Source organism: Rhipicephalus microplus, chromosome 9 (genome assembly GCF_043290135.1).
Source record: "Rhipicephalus microplus isolate Deutch F79 chromosome 9, USDA_Rmic, whole genome shotgun sequence".
NCBI lineage: Eukaryota > Metazoa > Arthropoda > Arachnida > Ixodida > Ixodidae > Rhipicephalus > Rhipicephalus microplus.
In genome coordinates this window covers 76872061-76897797 of record NC_134708.1, presented here as the reverse complement: position 1 = coordinate 76897797, position 25737 = coordinate 76872061, and the positions used below count along the sequence as shown (strand labels likewise).

The 25737-nt window shown below is 44.0% G+C and overlaps 1 long non-coding RNA gene across 2 annotated transcripts in view; it reads left to right on the top strand.

Moving 5' to 3' along the window:
- The window catches only part of LOC119163202 (uncharacterized), a 47043-nt gene extending 21625 nt beyond the window's left edge, over positions 1-25418 (top strand). The window contains exons 2-3 of one of the 2 annotated variants that reach the window (XR_012886204.1): positions 270-601; positions 24943-25418. This is a non-coding gene — a long non-coding RNA (uncharacterized LOC119163202). Of the gene's footprint in view, positions 1-269; positions 909-24942 lie in introns of those variants that run through there. The other variant, XR_005108672.2, reaches the window with a different exon arrangement.
- The last annotated feature ends 319 nt before the right edge of the window (positions 25419-25737 follow it).

Here is a 25737-nt window from a genome sequence, read left to right as displayed (position 1 = left end):
ATGTCTGTGCCGCACACAATTTCCAACAGCCCCTGTTTGTGCTCACCTTTTTCTTCATCCTCATCTCATGTGCGCTGCTTCAATGCAAAATCTTTGACACTCTTTCAATAGTATGCACATTTTGAGTGTCTCTTTTTCCTTTCTGGTGGTGATGTTGCAGCCGAAAAACTTCTCCGTGATTCAAGAGACTCGAATTGTTGAGGGATATTTTACTCTAGTTTTGAATCACTGCGTACAGAAGTGTGACAGCATGTTCCTTCAATGTACAGGTTCCAGGTTCCGCAACGAAGCTGCCGTGTCTCGTAGACAGCCTGTACCACAGCCTCAAGCTGGATCTCAGAACAGCCTTCACTGAAGTGCAAAGAGCACACCACCCCGTGGCTCGTGTCCCTCAGAACACCCAGCACTTTCTACCACGTCCGCTTCAAATCATTCTCGGATGGAAAATCATAGAACGATGTCGACAAGGAGACAGAGCTCCCACTGCCGTTTGGGTTCCAGGCACTACACAACAACGCCTCCTCTGTGTCATGGTCTACACCACTGGTTCAACCTAGAAGCACAAATAATGAGAAGGGTGTTACAACAGCAATAACATAAGGTGAGGTACTTGCAGCACTTCGAGTAATGCTAGCTTCTCATGCTTTATGTGTATTGTAGGGATGTGCGAATAGTAAATTTTAGGTTTGAAGCTAATTCTCAGCAAACAGTGAATTGATTGAATAATTTCAAATCAAGTGGGTTGAAAGGAATATGAAGGAAGTAAGTGTAAACTTAGGGGCTGTGTTTTTTTTTTTCTTTAGACACAATAATAATGACTAACAGACAATAATGTCAACGAAAGCATAGGGGATGTTATAGATAGTTATTGTTATGTGAATGTGAAGAAATAAAAGTGGACAAAAAGATCCTTTGGCACTGAAATCCTGTAAAATATATATGACTGATAAAAAACATGTGGGTTCTGCGAGATATGTGGGGTAAATCTAAATGTGGCACCAACGAAGAAATAAGCTGACAACGCGAGGCAAATTTGGGTACTACTGCCTCACAAGGTCTCTTGTGAAGGTAAGGCGGCAGTTTTCACCAGCAAGTGGCATTGCAATATCGTATGTTTGTATATCTCACTCAAGGTCATCATAAAAGGATACGGAGGCATACTATTACTATTTAGCTGACTCGCAACAGCGTTGAACACACCAGCATGGGACAACGCGACCTTTAAGTGTTAAGGTATGCTTACACTCATGTCGTCATGCACCTTGCACCTGCAAAGCGCCATGGGCGTCTTCAGGCGCATGTTCGATAGTGCGATGTGTTAGTACAGCGTCGCGACAAAGCTTTAGTAACTTGTAGCCAGCTTATGCCAGAGCTTCAAACCAGCCCTGGAAAGAGTCTTCGGAAAAGTGCAATGAGCACACTTTGAAGTAGCTTCGAATGCTCGCAACCCCCCGCACTTTCATCCACTTCTCCTTCCACTCATTCTCACTTGTAAACCTGTAGAACAATCCAGACTGAAAGACAGCACTGCTGCCCCTTGCACTTGGGCAGCCAGGGACTGCACAGTACTGCTTTTGTTTCATGGCTTGCATAGGTGGTTCTGCAAAAGGAGGACGAGGAATAAATGAGGAAGGACAGGGAGGTTAGCCAGTTCTTAGACCGGCTGGAGGCAGCAAACAAGGATGAGGACATCATGACAACAATGTAACGAGGTGACAAATTGCAGCACTGCTTGAACAACCTTTGTGCAAACGGCATGTTCACGCATGCACAGATGGCTCATGAGTGTTTACTGGAGTGAAGCGAAGCTTTTGCATAAGCACCCTACCCATCTGTCCACTACTCTAACACAGAACAATGTTCTTAATCCAGATGCAAAGGGACAGCCGACACTCCTAACCTGTGACGCATTAGTAATTTTGCTTTTACAAAAGCATCTTCTTGTTGCAAAAAATCTAAACCAAATAATAATCTCTTCTTTGCTGGACTGCGCTGGTTATTTACAACTTCACTTTTAATTAATCACATGTGAACAAGTGGTTGTGTCTTTTCTATCCTAGGTGCTTCTGGCAAGCGCCACTACGCATTGATGCTGTACGAGTAATTGAATTATAAAATTTACATATTACACATTTTGATAAGAGCACTTTGGCCAACACAAACGGCATGTCCAAACATCATATTAAATCATCAGCTACTAATGACTCATGGTTTGGAAGATGTTGAAAAGGTACCTTCAATCACAGTCAAGTTTCAAGTGTTCAGAAATTGCTCTCTTTCAAAGAGCTTTATACACGATGCCAACTCATTGATTTCCCTTGAGTTCTTCAGTTCCATTACATTCATGAAATGGAGTACTTCTTTAAGAGATGCATAGCCAGGTCATGTGGCAGATCACAATCAAATGGAAGATAGTCAACCAGGCATTCTGCAGTGCACATGGTTGCTTTATTCCTCCTCGAGAAATTGAGGCTTAATCGTATATTATAATGCATTTTGGATGCAATGCTGCAGCCACGTGGATACAGATTTTCAAGAGAAATGTTGGATTAGTTTCATGGTAGATCAGTCTCCAGTCATAGAAGCAGCATCGGATTCAATTGCCGACCAAACCACACTTTCCGTGATTGCATATGATTGAATAACATAGGCATCAACACGGCATATCCGTGTTCTAAATATTAGTTGCCAAATGCGCCGGAACGGAAGAGACACCACCTTAGTGTTAGGGTCTATTGAATTTGCATGTGTAATGCTGCCCTTCACAATTTATTTGAGTGACGTAATGGTGACACCTCATATTGAGAAGTTTGCAAAAAAGCAGGCCACTATGCCTGTTAGTGTTGACATTGTGCAACGACGATTTCTACATTGTCATGGCACGAGACTATGCTGCAAGAATCTTGACCGTAGCTCTTTCAGTCGTACTCATAGCAGCAAACATTTCCACATTAATAACAACATCACACACATACGGACAAACACCCCATACAGAGCCAGACTATTGTTAAAGTTATGTCTTCGTCCTTGTGTATCAAGCACTTACCTCTATGCACAGGCAGCATTTATTTATTTATTTTATTTATTTAAATACCCTAAAGGCCCGAATGGGCATTACATAGGGGGGTATAGAGTGGGGTTATGATCACAAGTACAGTACAGAACATAAATGAAGGCAGAGATGGTATACATGTCTACTGCATCGAGAAACTGAAAGTGCAATCCAGAAACAACGCCAAACAACAATAGATTACATTGAATGAAAAAAGGGGTTCACGCGAAATGCACTTTAAAACAGTAAACAAGAGCAAAAAAGCGCGATCAGTACAGTCAACAACAGTGTGCAAAAAAAAAAGAAAAAAAAATACAGAGAGAAACATAGAAGAAGAAGAAAAACAAAATAAAGATTTATGCGTCATCAAAGAACTTCAAGAAAGGTTTTGAGTGCATGTTGAAAAGATGATGAATCGGACAGTTCTGCGATTTGAGCAGGTAACGCGTTCCATTCTGCGATTGCAAGGACTAAAGGAGAGTTTTTATATCTTTCTGTTTTAGCGAAAATTGGTTTAACTTTGAAAGTGTGGTCTATCCGGGCGGAGATATGAGGTGGTGGAATGATATGAAGCTGGGAAAACGGCGTGCTACTGTGGTACAGCGAATGAAAAAAAGATAGTCGAGCCAACTTTCGGCGCATGGCAAGCGAGGGAAGATGAAGTGAAATCTTTAAAGAAGATACGCTTTGGTAACGTGAGTACGAGGACGTGATGAACCGGGTTGCCTTGTTCTGGACAGATTCCAAAAGGCTAGTTAGGTTTGCGCCCTGAGGATGCCATATGATTGAACCGTATTCTAGTGACGGCCGGATAAGACAATTATATGCATGAAACCTGGTTTCCTTGGTGGCATCTCGGAAATCTGCGCATCATGTACACCACTGTCGCCCAACACAAAATCGGCATGTACCAGTAAAACGGAGAGGTAAGGATAGGATGAACTTGAAAAGACGACGTTCTACACTTGGAACCACCGGAAAATGTAAATGGTTCCCTTGCATTTATACTGTACTTGAAGAGCTATGCAGCAAATTGTGTTTTTCTTCATACAACACACACTGCTACACCACTTTTTTCTATAGATTAAGTTAGCAATTCTTTGTGATCATTCTAAACTAGTTACGCCATTTGAAGTGTCAGCCTCATTTAAATAGAAAATCTGGCTCTTTATGAAGTGTTTGTCTGTATGTATGTGATTTGAGAAATACTTTATTTTTAAAATTGCACTACATAAAAGAGCAACCCTAAAAGTCTTTTCGTCTGTGTGCTGTTTATAAAAATGTGGACAAAAAGGATATACGTGATGCCCCCAAAAAAAGAAAGCCATACCTGGTTTCATTCAAAACAATGCCCATGTAAACAATGCACAGGTACAGCTGACATTTCATGTTATTGTTGAAAGCATAGCTGAGAATCAACATTTTTATGTTGAGTGCTCTCGCACAGCACGATGGATGGATGGATTGATATGGCTGTACCTATTAGATGGGGCGGTGGCTAATGCCAACAAGCTGTAATACTTAGTGAACCACAAACTAGATTAATTTTTTTTGGCTCTAAATAGTGAGGTTGAGGACTGGTACTTTGCAGTGAAGGGTTTAATTTTTACTCGTGCCTCGACTTTAGCCACCAATCAGATAACCTCCTTTTAGCTGATTCTATTAGCTTAATTACAAGCCGATCAGCTTGCTCTCTGTAGTGTACAAGCTATTTACAAAGGTAATTGCTAACAGAGTAAAGAAAACATTAGAATTCAATCAACCAAAGGAACAAGCAGGATTTCGAACAGGCTACTCAACAATCGACCACATTCATACTATCAATCAGATAATAGAGAAATGCTCAGAGTATAATCAACCCCTATACATAGCCTTCATAGATTATGATAAGGCGTTTGATTCAGTAGAAATATCAGCCGTCATGCAAACACTGCGGAATCAGGGCGTAGATGAAGCATATATAAACATTCTGGAAGAAATCTACAGGGGATCAACTGCTACCATAGTGCTTCATAAAGAAAGCGACAGAATACCAATCAAGAAGGGTGTAAGGCAGGGGGACACAATTTCCCCAATGCTATTTACCGCGTGCTTACAGGAGGTTTTCAGAAGCCTAGAATGGGAACAGTTAGGGATAAGAGTCAATAGAGAATACCTTAGTAACCTGCGCTTCGCCGATGACATTGCATTGCTGAGTAACTCGGGGGACGAATTGCAACTCATGATTACGGAGTTAGACAAGGAGAGCAGAAAGGTGGGTCTTAAAATTAATCTGCAGAAAACTAAAGTAATGTACAACAACCTCGGCAAGGAGCAGCGCTTCGAGATAGGTAATAGTGCACTTCAAGTTGTAAAAGACTATGTCTGCTTAGGGCAGGTAATAACCGCAGAGCCGAACCACGAGATTGAAGTAACTAGAAGAATAAGAATGGGGTGGAGCACATTCGGCAAGCACTCTCAAATTATGACAGGTAGAAGCCACTATCCCTCAAGAGGAAGGTATATAACAGCTGTATCTTGCCGGTACTTAGCTACGGAGCAGAAACCTGGAGACTTACAAAGAGGGTTCAGCTTAAATTGAGGACGACGCAGCGAGCAATGGAAAGAAAAATGGTAGGTGTAACCTTAAGAGACAAGAAGAGAGCAGAGTGGATTAGGGAACAAACGGGGGTTAAGGATATCATAGCTGAAATCAAGAAGAAGAAATGGACATGGGCAGGGCATGTAGCGCGTAGACAGGGTAACCGCTGGTCATTGAGGGTAACTGACTGGATTCCCAGAGAAGGGAAGCGGGTTAGGGGGAGACAGAAGGTTAGGTGGGCAGATGAGATTAAGAAGTTTGCGGGTATAAATTGGCAGCAGCAAGCACAGGACCGGGTTAACTGGCGGAACATGGGAGAGGCCTTTTCCTGCAGTGGACGTAGTCAGGCTGATGATGATGATGATTAGCTTAAAGTCTATTTTGCCCTCCCTGTCCCTAAACCCCAGATAACCTCCTTCTAGCTGATTCTACCCGCTTAAAGTCTATTTTGCCCTCCCTGTCCCTAAACCCCAGTGCTTTGAAAAACTCTGCGCCATTATCCTGAACTATAGGCTGAAGCCCTTTACAGAGCATTATCAAGTGTTTGGCAGTTTCCTCCTCTCCACATGCACTGCATACCGTGTCTACCCCTTCGTATTTGGCCCGATATGTCTTGGTTCGCTATACTCCCGTCCACGCAGTAGAGAACTACTCGAGTATTATCATAGATCCTTTCCTTGGCAATTTCCTGCTTAAAAGTTCGATAGATCTCTAGTGCAGACTTTTTAATCATGCCGATTCTCTACATGTCAGTCTCCGTTTCCTTCACCTTCTTCTTAACCGATAGTTCTTTTTGGTTTGGCCCCCTACTGTTTTCTAAGTATTTACCTGCCAATTTTCTGCTCACACTTTCCTATCAAAGCGCTTCTGGTGGTGACAATCTGAAGACTTGGCGTTTCAATCACTTACATCGATCGATATCAGCAAGGGCCGACTTCTCGTCTTGTTATTGGCACTTCTGTGAATTGACTTGGCGCAGATTTAGCGCAGCTAGCGCCAGTGTGTGTCCCCTTCGTCTTGTCCCGTCTCGAAACACTTCACTAGTCCACGCAGGCGCACCGCCGCTATTGTCGCTGGTATCATCGAGCAAAATAGAGAAGGCGCTGCACCGAGAGTGTCACAATAACCAGTGAACATCAAGTCGTTCACTGGTGGCACGCGTTTTGTCGTTGTGCATGCACTCAAAGCACACGAAGTCGCGCCAACGCACGAAGCTCTCGCTCAAAAGCTGCGCATCCACATCGTCGGAAGGGGTCGTGCTTCTGGCTCGAGCCTGTTCCTAAGGAAATCGGTCCTACAGCTATGTTTGCGAAGAAAACGTACGGCGCCAAAAGTACTCAGCCTCACCTCTACTTTTTTACGTGCCTACTCTAACAAATAGAAGAGGAAGCGTTGACTGAGATCAAAGGGTGTGTAGAAAAGACCAACGACCGGACCACGCGTTCACTAGACCAGAAAATAATCTGAGCTTTATTCTGTGAATCAGCCCACAATATAAGTAGGCGCGTTATTTTAGAAACAGCCAAAATACTGACTGCCTAAAACAACTTCTCTTCACGACGGGTTTTTCTCACGAATGAAAGATAGTTTTGATTTGTACTGTGATCTTGTCTACGGCCTCCTTCCATGACGACAGCTTTCCTCGCAAATCGCAACGTTCGCCTGCTTAGAAGTGTGGCAGCTTGGGCTAGTTGGTATGACATGACGATAGTTATAGCGCGAGAACAAAACGACAACACAAAGACAAAAAGTGTCCATTCGTGTCCTTCTTGTCTCTGTGTCGTCGTTTTGTTCTTGCGCTATAACTATCGTGAGGTTCGCTTGCTGTTATGTGATTGAAGCCACGTATGCGTGAGATGTCTGAAGGCAAAGCCCATCTTTGACGTGCTTGCGCTGGCATATGCAATTATTGATGTAAGCAGGAGATAAATACATCATTGTGAATGGAGGCAGCAACAGGATTGATTGATGATTGATTGATTGACATGTGGGGTTTAACGTCCCAAAACCACCATATGATTATGACAGACGCCCTAGTTGCGGGTTCCGGAAATTTCGTCCACCTGGGGTTCTTTAGCGTGCACCCAAATCTGGGCACACGAGCCTGCAACATTTCCGCCTGAAGCAGCAACAGGAAGGCGTCTCATGATAAAAAAATAACAGCAGTTCTAAAATTTTCTGACCCTGATCTATCGTAATGAACACACATTTTATGTAGTGCAAGCAAGCGCACTATGATTGGCAAGGGACTTCTTTAGCCATTTCAGCAAAGTTTTCAGGCATTGACGACCATGCAAGTACTCGTAATGACACTGTGCATGCAAGCGTACCTACCTAAGGAACAAAGTGTGCTCTTTTTCGCCACAATAGCTATGTAGACCCTCGCCAATCTTAAGCGTTTTTTTTTTTGCATGACAGAAATGTGCTGCGGCAGAAGTGGCTTAATTGTTTCATATTTGATATAAATCAAGGTTATTGAATTTCGTGAAGAATTTCATTTCTTATTATCGTTTGCTTTTGCAGTGGCATAATTTCGAGTGATTCATGGCTTTTCCAGGCGGTGAGCACGCGATGACTGCATGCAGATCGTCGTGATGCTGAACGCATTATTGTGCGAACATGACTTCTTTTAAAGCAGCAACTCGGGTAGGGCGAACCGCGTGAGGTAATGTACTGGTACAAAGATCGCAAACTAACAATGTCAGGCCACAACAATCATTACGGTAGCAGTACCGATAGAATGAAGATGAGTGTTCTTTAAGTTCAACAATTAAGTGCACTCCCCCCCACCCCCACCCAGGACAAAATTCCTGGCAATGGGCCAGGTCAGCATAACAACGGTGATACACTGAATTTTTTAGCAGTCTTAACCAGCAAAGTCTGCACTACAAGCCGGTATTAATAGAAATGCGTTTAATTATCTCTAGTTCACTTCGAAAATGATATTTGGCTCATTCGTCGCTTACGGGAGTTTAGCAGTGTCTGTAATTTATTAAAAAACAAAAACTTTGCTTTACCTCGGAACCTTAACTTTGGAATTCTGCGGCATTTCTCAAAATAGATGTATAGAAGCCTGTGCACTCCGGAGTGACGTAGGCCCCGCAGAGTTAGGGACGATCTTGAGGTACGCGTTCGAAGCACCTCTAGACTGCTTGTGGCCAAGTGCACAAGCGGTCACCCATTGGCTGACGCACTTCCGTCGTCTGGGTGGGGCTATAGAGTCACTGAAGGTGGGGCCTCTCCGGAATTACTGACTGTAGAAGTGGTGCTGTGGGAGGCAAAAGAGAGGTACTGAAAAAGGAATCTGTGAGCATCACACTGTGCCCGAAGTAAAATATATACACGTGCGCCGACTCCTCTCTGGTTGGGCTACTTTACGCAAGCGCTATCCTCATTCCTCTTTCTTACTCCCTCAGTGAGTAGCTCTATATGCAGATGACACTGCTTTACTCATAGCTCGTCACTCACTTCAGGAAGCCCAATCACTAGTCAATGAAGCGCTAGCTGCAAATGACTTCTCAGTGGTTGAAACAAAACAACTTATTAAATAAGAAAACAAGCGTATTGTTTTCACCTCTAACCAAAAAGTGATACCTGAAACACATGGTCTGTTCATTGGAGAAACTTCCATTGATAAAGTAAACGAATATACTTACCTTGGTGCGACATTAGACCATTTATTCCACTGAACATCGCACAGACAATTAGTGTAGAAAGCTAAGCTTTCGGTGGTTTACATTATTTAAAACTAAAACTATTTTAGTGTATTTTTCATTCTCACCTAACTAACTGCATCGAATCGTGGAACTGCACATATGCTTCATATTGCTTGGTCGTAACCATTCTGCAAAAAAGAGCTTACTAACAATAGCGTCAACACCCAAGAATGCACAATCGGATGAAATTTTCTAAAATTTCAACATAATGCCTTTTAATATGGTTAGGCAATTCAAGAGAGCAATATAAGTATGTAAGATAATGAACAATAATGTACTCTTTCACGCATCAGTTTTATTAAAACCCAGAGGTCACACTCGGCAGGCCGACCAACAAAATATTAATTTTCCAAGAGTAAACAAGGCCATCGAACAATACCTTTCGTTGCTGCTAACATTTGGAATGGTATCCCTGCTCTAATTAAATGTCTACCAAATATGATGCAGTCACTCAGGAAACTATTAAAGAGTTACCAGTTGCCATATTAATATTGTTGAAATGTATGTACATATCACATTATTTGTTTGTTCTTTATATATGGCTGTATTTGATTTTGTGATATGTGATGGAATTCTGTGTAAAGATTGTACTCTCAAATTGAACCACAATATACCTCGTCTACAACAGACCCTTAACTAGCCATATATCTGCTACGAATCCAGATGTTTTTAGAAATGTTTTGTAAATAATTTTATTGTAAAATTAAGCATTCTTCTTTTTCCTCACATTTTTCCCCTCCAAGTGAATCTTTGCCACTCTCAGTGCACAGCCCTTTCCCCCGTTATAATTTAAAAAGTATCCATGGTATACCATTGAGGTGCGCCAAGAAAAAATTGGAAGATTTATGAGAATACGTACCTTGCAGAGACATGTGCCACACTGACCTGTGCATTCTGGATCTCTATAGCACATTAACATGTTGCAGTTCACAGTTGAAATGTTCTAACCCCTCACAAAAACTGGGCTTGGAATTGTACATTCACGTTGCACCTCTCCTGTCCCGCCACCACAACTGGTTATTTTCAGCCTTAACAGTGGTACTGATGTCATGTAATTGCTTTATGTGCAAAGTAAATAAACTAGCAAATTAAAATTTAGGCAGTTTCATTTCTATTTTGCATTCACAATTTTTCTTGTAGACATGAGTAATCAGTGCTAACTGTGGCAAATGCTCATTGAGTAGTACTTTCCACCGTTTTCACAAATGCAGCATGAGTAAACTTAATTTATGCCAAATTTCACCAACCATGCTATTGCACGGTCCATGGCCAATCTTCCAGGGTGATCAGGTTGTGCCAGGCAACCATCTTGTTGTAATGTCAAAGCTGTTAACGACAGAAGTAATTTGTGCGGCATGTCAGGTATTTGCCGCATAAAGTGGGCAACTCCCAACACTACTGATTCACTATAAGGGAAGATGGCTACCGTTAGTCCAACACTACAGTGCCTAGACTACGAGCACTAGAGAAGAGGAAAGGCATTCGCAGCTGTGAGAAGACCTTGGAACAACGAGAGGCCAACGACAAACTGCATGTATAGATCTATCGAGAGGTGTGAACGCTTCGTTTCAGCACAAGCTTCTGCCTTTGGACTTGAGACGTCTGCATCATGTCTCTCAGTGGTTTAATTCAGACCTCTCTGTGCTGAGAATCAATGTAGAAACGACCAAGCAACAACCTAGAAGCAACCATATTAGTCTGCAGAATCATCCAGCTTCACTGTTTCAATGTTTATGTGGCTCAATACAGCGCAAAGTCCTGTTGTCTTCCTTGTCCTAAGCAGCAGCGTCGTTTTTACGATAGCTCAGTACAAGCTTTTCCTGCAAATACTTAAGGCGAGACACACTGGAATTTGTAATAACTCGTGTTTCTTTGTTGGACACGATGTTAATGAGGACTGACAGACAGTTACACCAAGGAAAGTATAGGAAGTGTTATTAGTAGTGAAAAAATGTGAAGAAAAAAAATTGAATGAAAAGACAACTTGCCTAGGGCAGGAACCAAACCTGTAAACTTCGAATAACTTGTACAACGCTCTACCAACCGAGCTACCACAGTGGCTATGCTTCGTCCACTTTGAGGGGTATATGTGTGCACTTAAACCTGGGAGCGTTAGTCGGTGCTGCCAGTAGCCATGACAGCAAGTGATCCACAGCTTCTGCGATGTCGACGCAATTTTTCTTACTGTTAGAAAAGAACTTCTTAAGCTGCAAAAACAAAGGACCCACGGTGATGCCACTCTAGAGTTCTTATATCAGCTTGCGCTGATGCGATGAGGCAGGAATGCTCTCCATGTGTTATCTTGTTTTGTGATACTGCATCATCACACTTCATGATAAGGCACACATTTCCAAGTTAACATTGCATTGTTGAGACACTCCCACCCACCCCTGAGTTTGAGTTTATTCAACCACGTGACAAGTACACGAAAATACACTGTATACGTGGTTTGGTGCGAAGGGAAAAAAGCTGCGTTTCACAGCTTGACTGGCCCTTTCACCCAAAAAAAATCTAAACTACAAATTTACAAAAAATTATAAAAATTACAGGAAGTGGAAAGCGACCATACAAAAAGAAACACGCATGTGGCCCATGACAGCAAATAATAGAATCACAACTCTAAAATACATACAAAAATATCCATAACAAAGCAATGCATGAAAGAATAAAAACTGAATAATCATTACAGAAATTACCCAACATTCATTTACAACACAATCAGCACATATGATTTAACATTTCAGTTTTAGACAATATACACAGATTATCAGTTGTTAGTTTCCATTTGTTCATCACACTTGGAAGGCGGTAACGTAGTGTTTCAAACCCATAGTTTGTGCGAGGACAAGGTACGTGCCAAGTCTCCGTACACCGAGTAACGCGACTGGCAGGATTTGGTTGCAAGGTGGCCAAGGTGCGTAAAAAGATACTTCCTGTGCGTATTTCTGATTAGAAGCTGACAGAAGCTGGTATTCGTAATAACAGGTAATTCTTAAAATTCTATATTTTGCAAATATTGAAGCAGTGTGTGCGTTATAGGATACACCTTCAATGCACTGCAAGGCATTTTTTTGTAACACGACCAGGTTATTTAGAGATGCTTTAGAGCCTGTAGACCAGACCACATGACAATAGTGTAAATGTGAAGAAAAAAGAGCATTGTATGTTCTGGCATCGACACAACACACCTAGAACTCTACAAAGTTTGTGACTAATGTGTTCTGCATGGTAATTCTATGCCATGTGTTCGTGAAAATGGACACCGAGAGTTTTAACTGTTTGACAAAGTTTAATTTCAACATTATTAAGTATTAGTTCATGAGACGTTTCAAATGACCTGGCTTTCGCACGGAACAGTACAGCCTTGCTTTTAGAGCAATTAATGTGTAGAGAATTTGCCACAGTCCAGGCATATATTTTATTTAGTATTTCATTAGCCGAAACAATGAGGTCATCAGCCGTTTCCCAAGAAAAAAATATACTAGTATCGTCCGCGTAGATTGCTTATTCTACAGAGCGGTCAATACGTACAATATCGTTGATAAAAATATTAAATAATAGGGGTCTTAAAACGCTACCTTGAGGTACGCCATTCTTAACGTTCATGGATGATGATAGCTCTCGATTGATTGATACACATTGTTTTCTATTAGATAAGTAGCTTCTTATTAAAGCTAAAATGGTACCGCGAACTTCATAACAGTGAAGTTTTTTTAGCAAAATATTGTTACGGGGAGAAGCCGTCTGAAAAATGCCTTTACTTTAGGTAAACAGGTAGGCATACAATATGGAGCCCGGTCTGCACGAGCTCGCTCTAAACATCGTCCTCTTTTCTACAATGTTCATTTGTGGCGCCCCGTAGCATCATTCCCGGTGGCGAAGGCACCGTCTCGGTGCCTGGTTGGTCTGAGTAATATCGTTTCAGGCGAGTGACGTGAACAACGTCAGAACACGATCGCGCGCTGGTGGCGTTAAGAGGTTCAATTTCATATGTCACGTCGGTGACTTGGCGCACCACACGGTACGGACCCGAGTACGGTGAAGTAAGTTTTTCGCACAGGCCAACTCGCCGCGACGGCGTCCAGAGAAGGACTGTGTCACCTTGACTGAAGTGGACATCACGATGGCACGCGTTGTAGACCTGTCGTTGTCGTTCCTGCGAATCGCTCAGACGCTGGCGAGCAACCTCACGTGCCTCTAGAGCTCTAGAAATCACATCGCGGGCATATTCTGGCGTGTGGCCAACGGCAGGAAGGAGCGTGTCGAAAGGCAACGTAGGTTCTCGTCCGTACAGGAAGAAAAATGGCGAGAAACCTGCAGTGTCATGCCGAGACGTATTATAGGCAAATGTTACAAATGGAAGGGCGGTGTCCCAGTCACGATGGTCGGAAGAAACATACATGGCGAGCATGTTCGTGATGGTTCTATTTAGCCGCTCCGTGAGCCCGTTGGTTTGAGGATGATACGCCGTTGTGAACTTGTGCTTTGTAGCGCAAGAGTGCAATATGTCTTGGATAACTTGTGATAAAAAGTAGCGACCCCTATCGGTAAGCAGTTGCCGAGGAGCGCCGTGGTGTAATATGACGTCTTCTAGAAGAAAGTCAGCGACGTCGGTCGCACAACTGGTAGGAAGGGCCCGTGTGATTGCATACCGAGTGGTGTAATCCGTGGCGACTGCTATCCACTTGTTTCCGCTGGCCGATAAAGGAAACGGTCCTAGTAAGTCAACACCTATCCTATAAAATGGTTCGGATGGGATCTGAATGGGTTGAAGGTGTCCCGCTTTAAGGGTTGCTGGTTTTTTGCGGTGTTGACAGGATTTGCATGAGGCGACGTAACGGCAGACGGATCGGTAAATACCGGGCCAAAAGAAGCGACGTCGAACACGGTCATAAGTTCTTGAAACTCCCCGGTGACCAGCTGTCGGAATATCATGCAACTGTGCAAGGACAGTCTGACGCATATGTTGTGGTATGACCAACAGCAGCTCAGGTCCGTCAGGATGCATGCTGTAGCGATATAAGACGCCATCTTGGAGCAGGAACATACGGAGAGACGGAGGAGTTGTGGGACCACTAAGCCGAAGGATTATATCTCTGAGGTGAGGATCACGGCGTTGCTGATCTCCGATGTTGCTAAACGCGGAAAGTGCCAAAACGCAAGTAAACTCATCGCTCTCAGAAAAGTCTGCTGGGTCTACTGGATGACGCGACAAGCAATCAGCATCCTCATGGTGGCGACCTGATTTGTAGACAACCGTGTAGGAATATTCCTGTAGCCGTAGAGCCCAGCGGCCGAGACGTCCACAAGGATCTTTTAAGGACGACAACCAGCATAAGGCGTGGTGATCAGTGACAACCGTGAACGGGCGTCCATACAAATACGGCCGAAATTTAGCCACTCCCCAGACTAGTGCGAGGCATTCGCGTTCTGTGATGGAGTAATTTCGCTCTGCTGGCGATAAAAGGCGGCTAGCGTATGCAATAACGCGCTCGCAGCCATGCTGTCATTGTGCCAAAACGGCTCCGATTCCGTGGCCGCTGGCGTCGGTACGCACTTCCGTTGGAGCGCATATATGAAAGTGGCCGAGAATCGGTGGCGTCGTAACTCTGCTCGTCAGTTCAACGAATGCTCTGGTTTGTTCAGGTCCCCACACAAAAGTCACATTTTTTTTTAGTAGTTCCGTGAGCGGTCGTGCGACGTCAGCAAAATTCCGCACAAATCTACGAAAGTAAGAACAAAGGCCCATAAAGCTTCGAACATCGTTCGCAGAGGTCGGCACAGGGAAATCTTTGACGGCACGGATTTTCTCAGGATCGGGACGAACACCAGAAGAATCGACAAGGTGTCTAAGGACAGTGAGCTGCCGGCGGCCGAAGTGACATTTGGATGAGTTTAGTTGGAGCCCTGCTTTGCGGAAAACCGAAAGAATTGTTGAGAGACGCTCGAGGTGAGTTTCGAAAGTTGGCGAAGAAACAATGACGTCATCAAGGTAGCATAAGCAGATTGACCACTTGAAACCGTGAAGAAGAGCGTCCATCATTCGTTCGAATGTAGCTGGGGCATTGCATAACCCGAACGGCATTACTTTGAACTGATAGAGCCCGTCGGGAGTTATAAATGCCGTCTTTTCACGGTCCAGATCATCAACTGATATCTGCCAGTACCCAGAACGGAGGTCGATGGAAGAGAAATAATTTGCTCCACTAAGGCAGTCAAGAGCATCGTCTATCCGCGGCAGAGGATACACGTCTTTTTTTGTAACCTTGTTAAGATTTCTGTAGTCGACACAGAAGCGCCAGCTGTTATCCTTCTTTCTCACAAGCACAACGGGCGAAGCCCAAGGTCTTGAAGAAGGTTCAATGATGTCTCGGGCAAGCATCTTGTCGACTTCTTGCTGGATCACGTGGCGCTCGGTGGAGGAAACTCGATAGGGTCGCCGGTGTACTGGATTTGCATCACCGGTGTTGATCCGATGCTTTACGACGGTCGTTTGACCTAGGGGTCGGTCGCAGAAATCAAAGACGTCTTGATACGACGCAAGGAGGCCACGAAGCGCAGACACATGCTCGGCCGGGAGATCAGAGGCAATCATTCCAGTTATGCAGTCTAGTGTACTGCGCGACTGAATACTTGCAGATGACAGTGTATCCTTTGTTAGGGCCGATATGTGGTAGTCGCCGGCCGGGGCAAGGGTTGCAAGGGATATTCCTCGTGGCAGCACCTCAGGGCAAAGTCCAAAGTTCACAATAGGGAGACATGCCACGTTGTTCTTCATTGTGATGATGGTGTGGGGGAACGTAACATTGAGCGAACAGAGTACTGTAGGATTAGGCGAAATGACATAATCGCCGTCAGCCACAGGTGGATCAGAAGAGACGTCGATATGCGTCACAGCTCGACAAGATAGGCGAACAGAGTCGGCGGAGCATAGCTTTGGCGGCGCAGGATCAGGAGGGTCAACGGCGTGTGGTAGGACAAGCTGAACAACACCAGCAGAACAGTCAATTAGGGCGGAATGCTCCGACAGAAAATCGAGTCCCAATATGATGTCATGTGGGCAGTGGTCCAGTACGTAAAACAGAACAGTGGTATGACGTCCAGCAACAGTGACACGGGCGGCACACATCCCGGTGACCGCTGGTGTTGCACCATCAGCTACTCGGACAAGAGTGATCGGAGCAGGAGTGAGCACTTTCTTGAGTCGAGCACAAAGGTTGGAGTTCATGACTGATATGTGAGCGCCGGTGTCAATGAGTGCTGCCACAGAAGTACCGTCAACATTTACTTTAATCAAGTTGTTGTGTCCGGGTATCGTGTGTAGAGGAATTTTGGGTCGGGTCGTCGAAGCAGGCTCACCTCTAGGAGCTGCGCCCGTCAGTTTTCCGAGGACTGGTGGTAGGAGGGTAAGGGGGAGCGACGTCGGTTAGTTGAGCGGGACATGCGTCCAGAGGGCGACGGGGAGCGGCTTGGTCGGGCGGGCCTGGATGGCGAAGCATCATCTTGTGTCGTGTAGATTGGCATCCGAGAGCCAGAAGGGGGTCGTCGGGTGTTGGCATAATGCGACCATGGCTGCCAACCCCAGGAAGTGCGGCAATGACGTGAAATATGGCCCACTCGTCCACAGTTGAAGCAGATCGGCCTGTCATCGGAAGTTCGCCATTCTGCCGGGTTCCGGTAACGTGGGCGGTTGGTTGTTCAGTCCGCGGGACATATTAGGTGTACTGGGCAGTCGGTAGTCAGGTCGGTTAACGGGGCATAGCGTCTGAAGTCCGGCGTTGGCCAGTTCCTGGCGTACGACACTCTTGATTAAAGAAATCGTGGCGCGAGAATCGTCAGGGGCCTCGACTTGGTCAGACAGGGGAGATGCTGCCTCGATTTCGTGGCGCACAATGCGCACGATATTGTCGGAAGCAGCCGGGGCTGGTGCCAAACGGGCGTCCTCGCAGGTTGATGTTGCAGCCGTGTTGGGAAGACGCGAAAAGTGTGGAGTGATACGGCGACTTTTCGCGTCTTCGAAGCGTCGGCATTCATTAATAACGTCGTCTACGGTCGATGAGTTGCGAAATACGAGGAGATTAAAGGCGTCATCGGCGATTCCTTTGAGGATGTGCGCGACCTTTTCAGATTCCGGCATCTTGTCATCAACCTTCCGGCAGAGGGCGAGCACATGTTGTATGTATGTGACGTACGACTCGGTGCCGGACTGGAGTCGCGACGCTAGTTCTTTTTGCGCAGCACGACGACGCCCGATGGGCTTGCCGAAGAGATCGATGAGTTTCTGCTTACAGATGTCCCAACTCGTGATATCTTCCTCGTGGTTGGAAAACCAAACTTTAGCTGTACCGTCAAGGTAGAAAATAATATTGGCCAACATGAGCGTCGGATCCCAGTTGTAAAGAGCGCTCACCCTTTCGTACAGCTGAAGCCATTCCTCCACGTCGGTACTGTCACTGCCCGAAAATGTGCCTGGGTCACGCGGTTGAGTCAGGACGACGGTGCGGTTAGTAGCAGCTGGATGCGGTGCTGTTGGTTGCTGCGTAGTTGGACGAAGCACGGTTGGGGTAGTCTCCAAAGAATCCTCGTGTTCGTCTTGATCAGGCATCGCACAGGCAGCCAAGGAACGTCCGCTGCGTAGAATCGTCGTGGTGTTGACTGTGGAAAGACCCGCACTCTCCACCAAAATGTTACGGGGAGAAGCCGTCTGAAAAATGCCTTTACTTTAGGTAAACAGGTAGGCATACAATATGGAGCCCGGTCTGCACGAGCTCGCCCTAAACATCGTCCTCTTTTCTACAATGTTCATTTGTGGCGCCCCCTAGCAATATCATGGTTTATTCTATCGAAAGCTTTCGAGAAATCTAGAAATATTCCTAGGGTAAGTTTTTTTGCTTCTATATTTCTTAGAATCAATTCCTTTTGGTATAGTAAGGCACCTTCGGTTGAGAGGCCTGACTGAAAACCGAACAGTGACGGCTCAATAATGTTGTGTTTATTAAAGAAATTTGATAATCGAATGAAAATAAGTTTTTTACAACCCTTAGAGAAAACTGGTAAAATTGAAATTGGTCTGTAGTTTCCTAAATTGCTTTTGTCCCCACCCTTATATATAACCGTTACTTTAGCGTTTTTCATTGTCTGAGGAAACAGCCCAGTGGTGAACACGAGATTATAAATATGTACTAAGCAGATGCATATGAGATCTAAAATGTATATTATAGGTTCTAATTTTAAGCCATCTATGTCCTCGCTTTTACTCAATTTGAAATTCGGAAAAATGCTGATGACCTCTTGCGCGTCTGTAGGATTAGCAAACACAGAAAAATTTAAAGCAGGAGGCAAATAACCTGATGAATCACATTTATGACTACTATCAATTAGTGAGGTAAAGTACTCGTTAAATTTGTTTGCTAGTACTGTGCCCTTGTATATTTTATTTTTGATCACCAGCTCACTAATATTATTAGACACTTGTTTGGTAGATATAATAGCATTAAATTTGTTCCATAATTGCTTAGAATCGGTGACACCGTCAAACATCTTGAAGTGATAATCACGTTTAGCTTGTTTTTGTAGTTTAGTGAACTTATTTTTGTATACTTTAAAAGCTTTCAATTTATCCGGGTCTCGCTTTATTAGAAACTCTTGATCCAACCTATTTTTTTCTTTTATCATATTGAGTATTGTGGAAGAAATCCAAGGCTTGCGCGCCCGTTTTGGTCTCTTTAAAGCTTTATAAGTAAAATGTTTTTTATACACAAAACATAGAGTATCAATAAAACAATCACAAGCAAGATCAGCAGAAGAACTAGATAGAACGCTGTTCCAATTGAGAGTTCTAATTTCCTCTCTAAAAGAAGATAGCATTCGCAGATTAATTTGTTGAAAGTGAACGGCAGGAAGGATTTAACTCCTTACACTGGTGATGTTTTCTATGACTAGATATATGGGCAAATGATCACTTATCGGGGCACGCAGGACGCCTGCCTCTAACGTACTGTTTGTACTACTTGTGATAAACAAGTCTAATAGAGTAGAAGTAGTATCAGTAATACGTGTTGGAATAAAAATTACGTTTGTTAAGAAAAAAGAAGCAAGAAGGTCTGAAAGTCTCATCTGTTTATGTGTGTCGCTCAACATATCTATGTTAAGATCACCTCCCAGCACTAGTTTGTAATTAAATTGGTTTACAATGGAAAATAGGTTTTCTAAATATTCAATAAATGAATCAAAATTGCCACTTGGTGGCCTGTAAATTGCAACAAAAATGTAGTTGTGATACTGTAAAGTTAACGCCTCAAGGTCATCGGTACACAGAGACAGATCTTCACGATACTCTTACGTTATTTCAGCTTTGACATACAAGCATACACCACCACCAATTCTCAATTTTCTATTTTGGTACACAACATTATATCCGTCAATACAAAACACGTCTGTTTCACTACGTTACCAAGTTTCATAATAACGGAAAAGAAAAAATTGAACTCATCAAGAAACAAAAGAAAGTTTTCTTCTTTCTAACGAGCTGACTGCATATTAATGTAAAGGAATGTTATGGGCTGTCTATGACAGCCACTTACATACGAGTTCAATTCAGAAACGCTGGAATACATTGCCATTGTTCACAGCAGAAATATAAGTCTACTATTAAGCTATACTACTTTAGCCAGATCCGCCTCAGAAGTTACATTTAAAACAGGTGTCCTGTCTGCTTTCCGCATGAAGATCCTGCCCTGTGATACCCATACATATTTCCATTCTCTTTCACGCCTTGCTTGCCGCGCCTTACTGAGCAGAACCTTCATTTCCATGCACAGGTGTTCATTTATATATACAGGGTTACTGTTGTCAAAACCAAGACGAGTGCTATCTAGTTTAATCTTTTTTTGCTGCGGACAACATCTTGTCTCGCGTCGTTCTGGTGAGGAATCTGACGACCAAATTTGATTTCTTTTTGTCTTTCGATAGTACACGGTGTGCGACGTCAATGTCGTTATCTGTGATGTAAGTTCCTAAGCACTTGGCGATGTTTGCGACAGTTTTCTCCAAGTTTTCTTTTTCGATTAGCAGAAGACCTTGGATTTCAATATTCATATTTCGGCGGTATTGCTTCAGCTCGACGATTTCCTGTCTAGCTTCTTTCAGGTCCTTCCGCAGTTCTTTGTTTTCCTTACGACACTGCGCACTCTCAGCCTTTACCACGTCAATCTCCTTGCGAAAAGCCTCCACGTCAGTCCTAAAGAGCTCAAAGCTCTCATTCATGAAAACAATAGCATCTCGAACACTTACAAGTTCAGTGACTATATCAGTGTTCGAGGAAGCGACCTTAGCTATTTCACATTTAACTTCAGTCAAGAACACGTCAAGTCTTCCCACCAGATCACCTAGAAATTTCACGACCTCTTTAATGCTATTAGGCTGCCTCTCGGCAAGGGTCGCCGCAATATTGCCCATGTAGCCCGAATTTTTATCCCCCATGGTATCAAGCACTTCAAGTAAAAATTGCACAAAAATGCTCTTGTGCACACAAAGCAAGAGGCAAAGTTTGAAGATTTGAAAGAAAAACACTGTTGTGACTACAATGCTCAATAAAACTTCAGCAGCAGCAGCAGCGACGAAACTAGGTGCATATGATGTTTAATATGAAAGTTAACCAACCTGCAAAAAGTGCAGATAGTAGGTTAGCGTGCGTCCTTTCGCCGCCGCCGCTGCTGCCTGAGTGAAGCCAGTTGAAAAGAGACAACGCCCCTAGCACAAACTTGATAACAGCTTGAAACTGCAGCAGGCTGAGGTAGATGGCGGTTTCGGTAGCGCTGTCCAGGTCCTGGTAATGGTAAAGCCACAGCAACACAATTGTATAAACGGTGTGGCGCTCAGCTCTGGTGGCAGAAGACAACTCCGGATGGGATGGCTTACACTTTTCTTGACAATATGCTGGTATCTGCAAAGAGTGCAGACAGTAGGTTAGCGTGCCTCCTTTCGCCGTCGCCGCTGCTGCCTGAGTGAAGCCAGTTGCAAAGAGACAACGCCCCCAGCACAAACTTGATAACAGCTTGAAACTGCAGCAGGCTGAGGTAGATGGCGGTTTCGGTAGCGCTGTCCAGGTCCTGGTAATGGTAAAGCCACAGCAACACAATTGTATAAACGGTGTGGCGCTCAGCTCTGGTGGCAGAAGACAACTCCGGATGGGATGGCTTACACTTTTCTTGACAATATGCCGGTATCTGCAAAGAGTGCAGACAGTAGGTTAGCGTGCGTCCTTTCGCCGTCGCCGCTGCTGCCTGAGTGAAGCCAGTTGCAAAGAGACAACGTCCCCAGCACAAACTTGATAACAGCTTGAAACTGCAGCAGGCTGAGATAGATGGCGGTTTCGGTAGCGCTGTCCAGGTCCTGGTAGTGGTAAAGCCACAGCAACACAATTGTATAAACGGTGTGGCACTCAGCTCTGGTGGCAGAAGACAACTCCGGATGGGATGGCTGACACTTTTCTTGACAATATGCCGGTATCTGCAAAGAGTGCAGACAGTAGGTTAGCGTGCGTCCTTTCGCCGTCGCCACTGCTGCCTGAGTGAAGCCAGTTGCAAAGAGACAACGCCCCTAGCACAAACTTGATAACAGCTTGAAACTGCAGCAGGCTGAGGTAGATGGCGGTTTCGGTAGCGCTGTCCAGGTCACTTTTCTTGACGATATGCCGGTATCTGCAAAGAGTGCAGACAGTAGATTAGCGTGCGTCCTTTCGCCGTCGCCGCTACTGCCTGAGTGCACGAATATCCGTAGGTCGGCTTATGTGAGCAACATTGTAGCACAAATGTTGGTCAGGAATCTACCAAGAGGTGGCAACTGTAATTTACTTGTCTATCACCATAACGTTAATCCATCAAATTAGTTGGGTGCTTATAGTTATGAGCGTTTGGTTCACTTTCCAATGACATATGGCACTGACCCGACTGCTGACATTGCTAGTTCATCAGTCTATACTAATTAACCTAAACCAATTTATTGTTTCACTTTAAAGTTCCTTTGATACTGCTTTCAAGGTTTATTGCAGTAAAATATACTTTTATATTTATAGCTAGTCTAAAAGGAAAAAGTACTTCGAACAGCGAAGCTGGATGATTCTGGAGACTAATATGGTTGCTTCTAGGTTGTCGCATGGTCGTTTCTACATTGATTATCAGCACCGAGAGGTCTGAATTAAACCAATGACAGACATGATGCAGACGTCTCAAGTACAAAGGGAGAAGCTTGTGCTGAAACAAAGCGTTCGCACTTCTCGATAGATCTATCGAGTATATGCTAAAAGGAAAAAAGTACTTCAAGCTTACTTTTTTCACTTTGTCACCAGTGGCTTTCATTCTTCTCTACTGAAAATCACACACAACAGAAATGTTTGATAACAGGCTGTTTATTTATTTATAATGCTTCTAACACATACACAAAGGGAAGAAACATACACACAAAGAAAAGAAAGACAACACTAGTGCTTGAAATACAACCACTAATACATGAGCAAATCTGTAAACATGGATTGTGTGCTAGAGCCGACGTTTTGGCAAGTGAACGCGTCCTCTTCAAGGCTGAAACTGTTTTTGAACTGCTAGTGCATGCTATGCAAAAAATGTGAGGCATCTAAAGCACCAAATTATTACGAATTTACAGCAGAAACATTAACCTTTTGTGTTCTATTACCCGGCACTTCCAAACAGCACAAAATGGTTGCCACGGTCCGTTATCTACCATTACTGGACACACTCTCTGAGGTTTAATTCGCATGCATGTCTTCTCAATGCATTGTGCACCACCTTTTTGAAAGAAAGAAGTACTTGAGCGTACTTTCTTTATTTTTTAGTTTCGAACAGGAAGGAATGCAAGGTGAGTAAAAGTGTCGTACTGCAAAGGATTAAATATAAATCAAATATGAAGTCTAGACATCAAATATGATTATTTCAAATTACCAAACACACAAGGTACACAGAGTGGCACATACGAGCAGTAAGTGAATGCAGTAATACATTAAAATCACAATGATACAAAATATGTTTATATGTACATATCACAACAGGTGGTAATATATAATCTGCTAGGTTGAACTGTTTTCTTTCAAGAAGATGGAAAGCTAACCTCAGTTGCTAGGTATGATGGTAGGTTATTCTGTTCATGTTCAGCTACAGCGCAGCTACTGAGACAAGGATAAAAGGAAAGAGCCCAAACAAGGACGTCCTTGTGTTGGTAGTTGTACTCTGCTATGTAATGCATCAACGTGCCTGAATTTTCAAGTCACTCCATTCGACTATAGCTCAAGGTATTATAATTATCTTGCACACAGTGACGAGCAGCAAGTCAAGCGTCTTACTTTTTTTACTGTGGTCCCAAGATGGGAACACTGCTGTGGTGATAAAAAGAAGCCAGTGCTTGTAGTGTGCTAATAAGCCCAGCACTATCATGAAATCCCGAGCAAGCACCTTACCCCTTTACAGTAAAAACTTGCCCCTTGCGGTGAAAGATCATGGAACGAAATTTGAAAAGAGAGGGCCCTTCCTCATCAGCAAACCAAGTTGCGTTGTATTGGCGTTGTATTGGGCTATTGAAAAGCCACTTTCTCTGCCTTCAGCGGTACCGTACCCTTCACTACACGCCGGAACGTTCTACCAACATTGTTGCTGCATGTGCCGTTTTGCACAACCTTTGTATTGAGGAAGGCAACAGTGTTAACAATTTTAGTGATGACAGTGGCGATGAGAGCAGTGAGCACGACAGTACTGTTAACGATGATGCCCAACCTCTGTTTAGTAGAGGAAGGTCGTCTCGCTTTATGTACTCGCGTGACCAAGCTGTCCGCAATGGAATTGTCAGCATGTTTGGCACGGCGAGGCAGCAACACCATCACTACATAAGAAGGGTGCGCAGGGGACTACGTCGCCTGCATCATCGACGGGGGAGGTAATTTCTTCGTGCTATATTGGGGGAGCTGTGTATAGATTGTAACAACCTGCACCGTGGTTCTATACCATGCACCTAAAATGAAGTACAATGCTGCTTCTGCATTTTCACCTCATTGTAACCTTGCCGCCGCTGTTGACAGTAATGGGACAAGTGTCCTCAAGTTTAGTTGTGCAACATCTTGCTTGCTCAGCTGCCACGATGTGTTGCCCAAGAATTACATGCACACCTGTGCTGGTTTTCAGCACATTTTCTAAGGTGTGAACATGTCTTTACAGAGCTGTCATTTTAATGTAGCAGTTCATGGGGGCCACCCATTTAGCAACTGTCAATTAGACATTGCACGCACTCTACAGCAGAGTGCTATAGGCAACTCAACGGAAAGAAAGTCTTTGGTAGTATTGCAACGATAAGTGCCGTAGTTGTGTGTGTGCTGAAACCACGATATGTTTGAGGCACACATCAGTGGAGGCCTCTGAAAAATATTGAGTACTTCAGGTTTCTTAACTTGCGCATAAATGCCACACTGGTCTCTAGAGTTCTACATTCAACAAATGGAACCGTGTTGAAGTTTGCGTTATCTGGGTCTACAACTCCAACCCTTGTGCCATGGTCTAACATGTTTTGTTGTTGTTTCTGCTGTCATCCAGTCACTGCCAACATGTGTCAGCACCATCTGCACTATTCCAGGGAGCACTCGGGCCCATGTGTTCTCGCTTGCTGTCTGGGCGATGCGCAATCTAAGCTCAGTAGCCTCCCATCACACATTCATCACACTGTTTCTTTTGGGAGTGCAAGTAGCACTGAAACAATCTTCAGGCATGTGAAGGGTGTTGTGCTTCCCCACAAGTGTGCTCAAGTACCGTACTGCTACTGTGAATGGCCGAGTGAAGCTCCGAAAACATGTGGCTTGTCAACTGGATTATGCTGTCCCCAATGTGTACATACAGTGCCCAAGTGATCCTCAAACGGCAGGCGGCAGATCATATGAACATCGCTAGCGAAGCGACGCAAATGATTTTTCTGACACCTCAAGTGTGAGGAATGTTTTTGAAATATGATTTTATTCATAACCTGACCAGTGGAAAAATGACTATGTGATCCGTTAATAAATGCACATGGTGCATGTTCCGTGTCATGTTTCTTAAACAAGGAACCTCGTAATGCTGAAGCAAAAACCATGCAACATCAAACAGCTTTGGGTAATCGATGAGGAATTAAATACACATATATTCCCAGCTTAAATGTGGCGACTGTAACAACCATACCGACGCATGGTTTTGAAAAAGTTCTTTTGTGGTACTGTGCAGCAGCAACCTCAGAGTACAAAATGTGCGAAAACATTGGAGTAAAAAAGAAATTTTGGAAACCTTTGAACAACATGTCTGTTGCTCTACCAACACAGCCACCATGGCAGCCATCCCTCCCGTGCACTTTATGAGGGT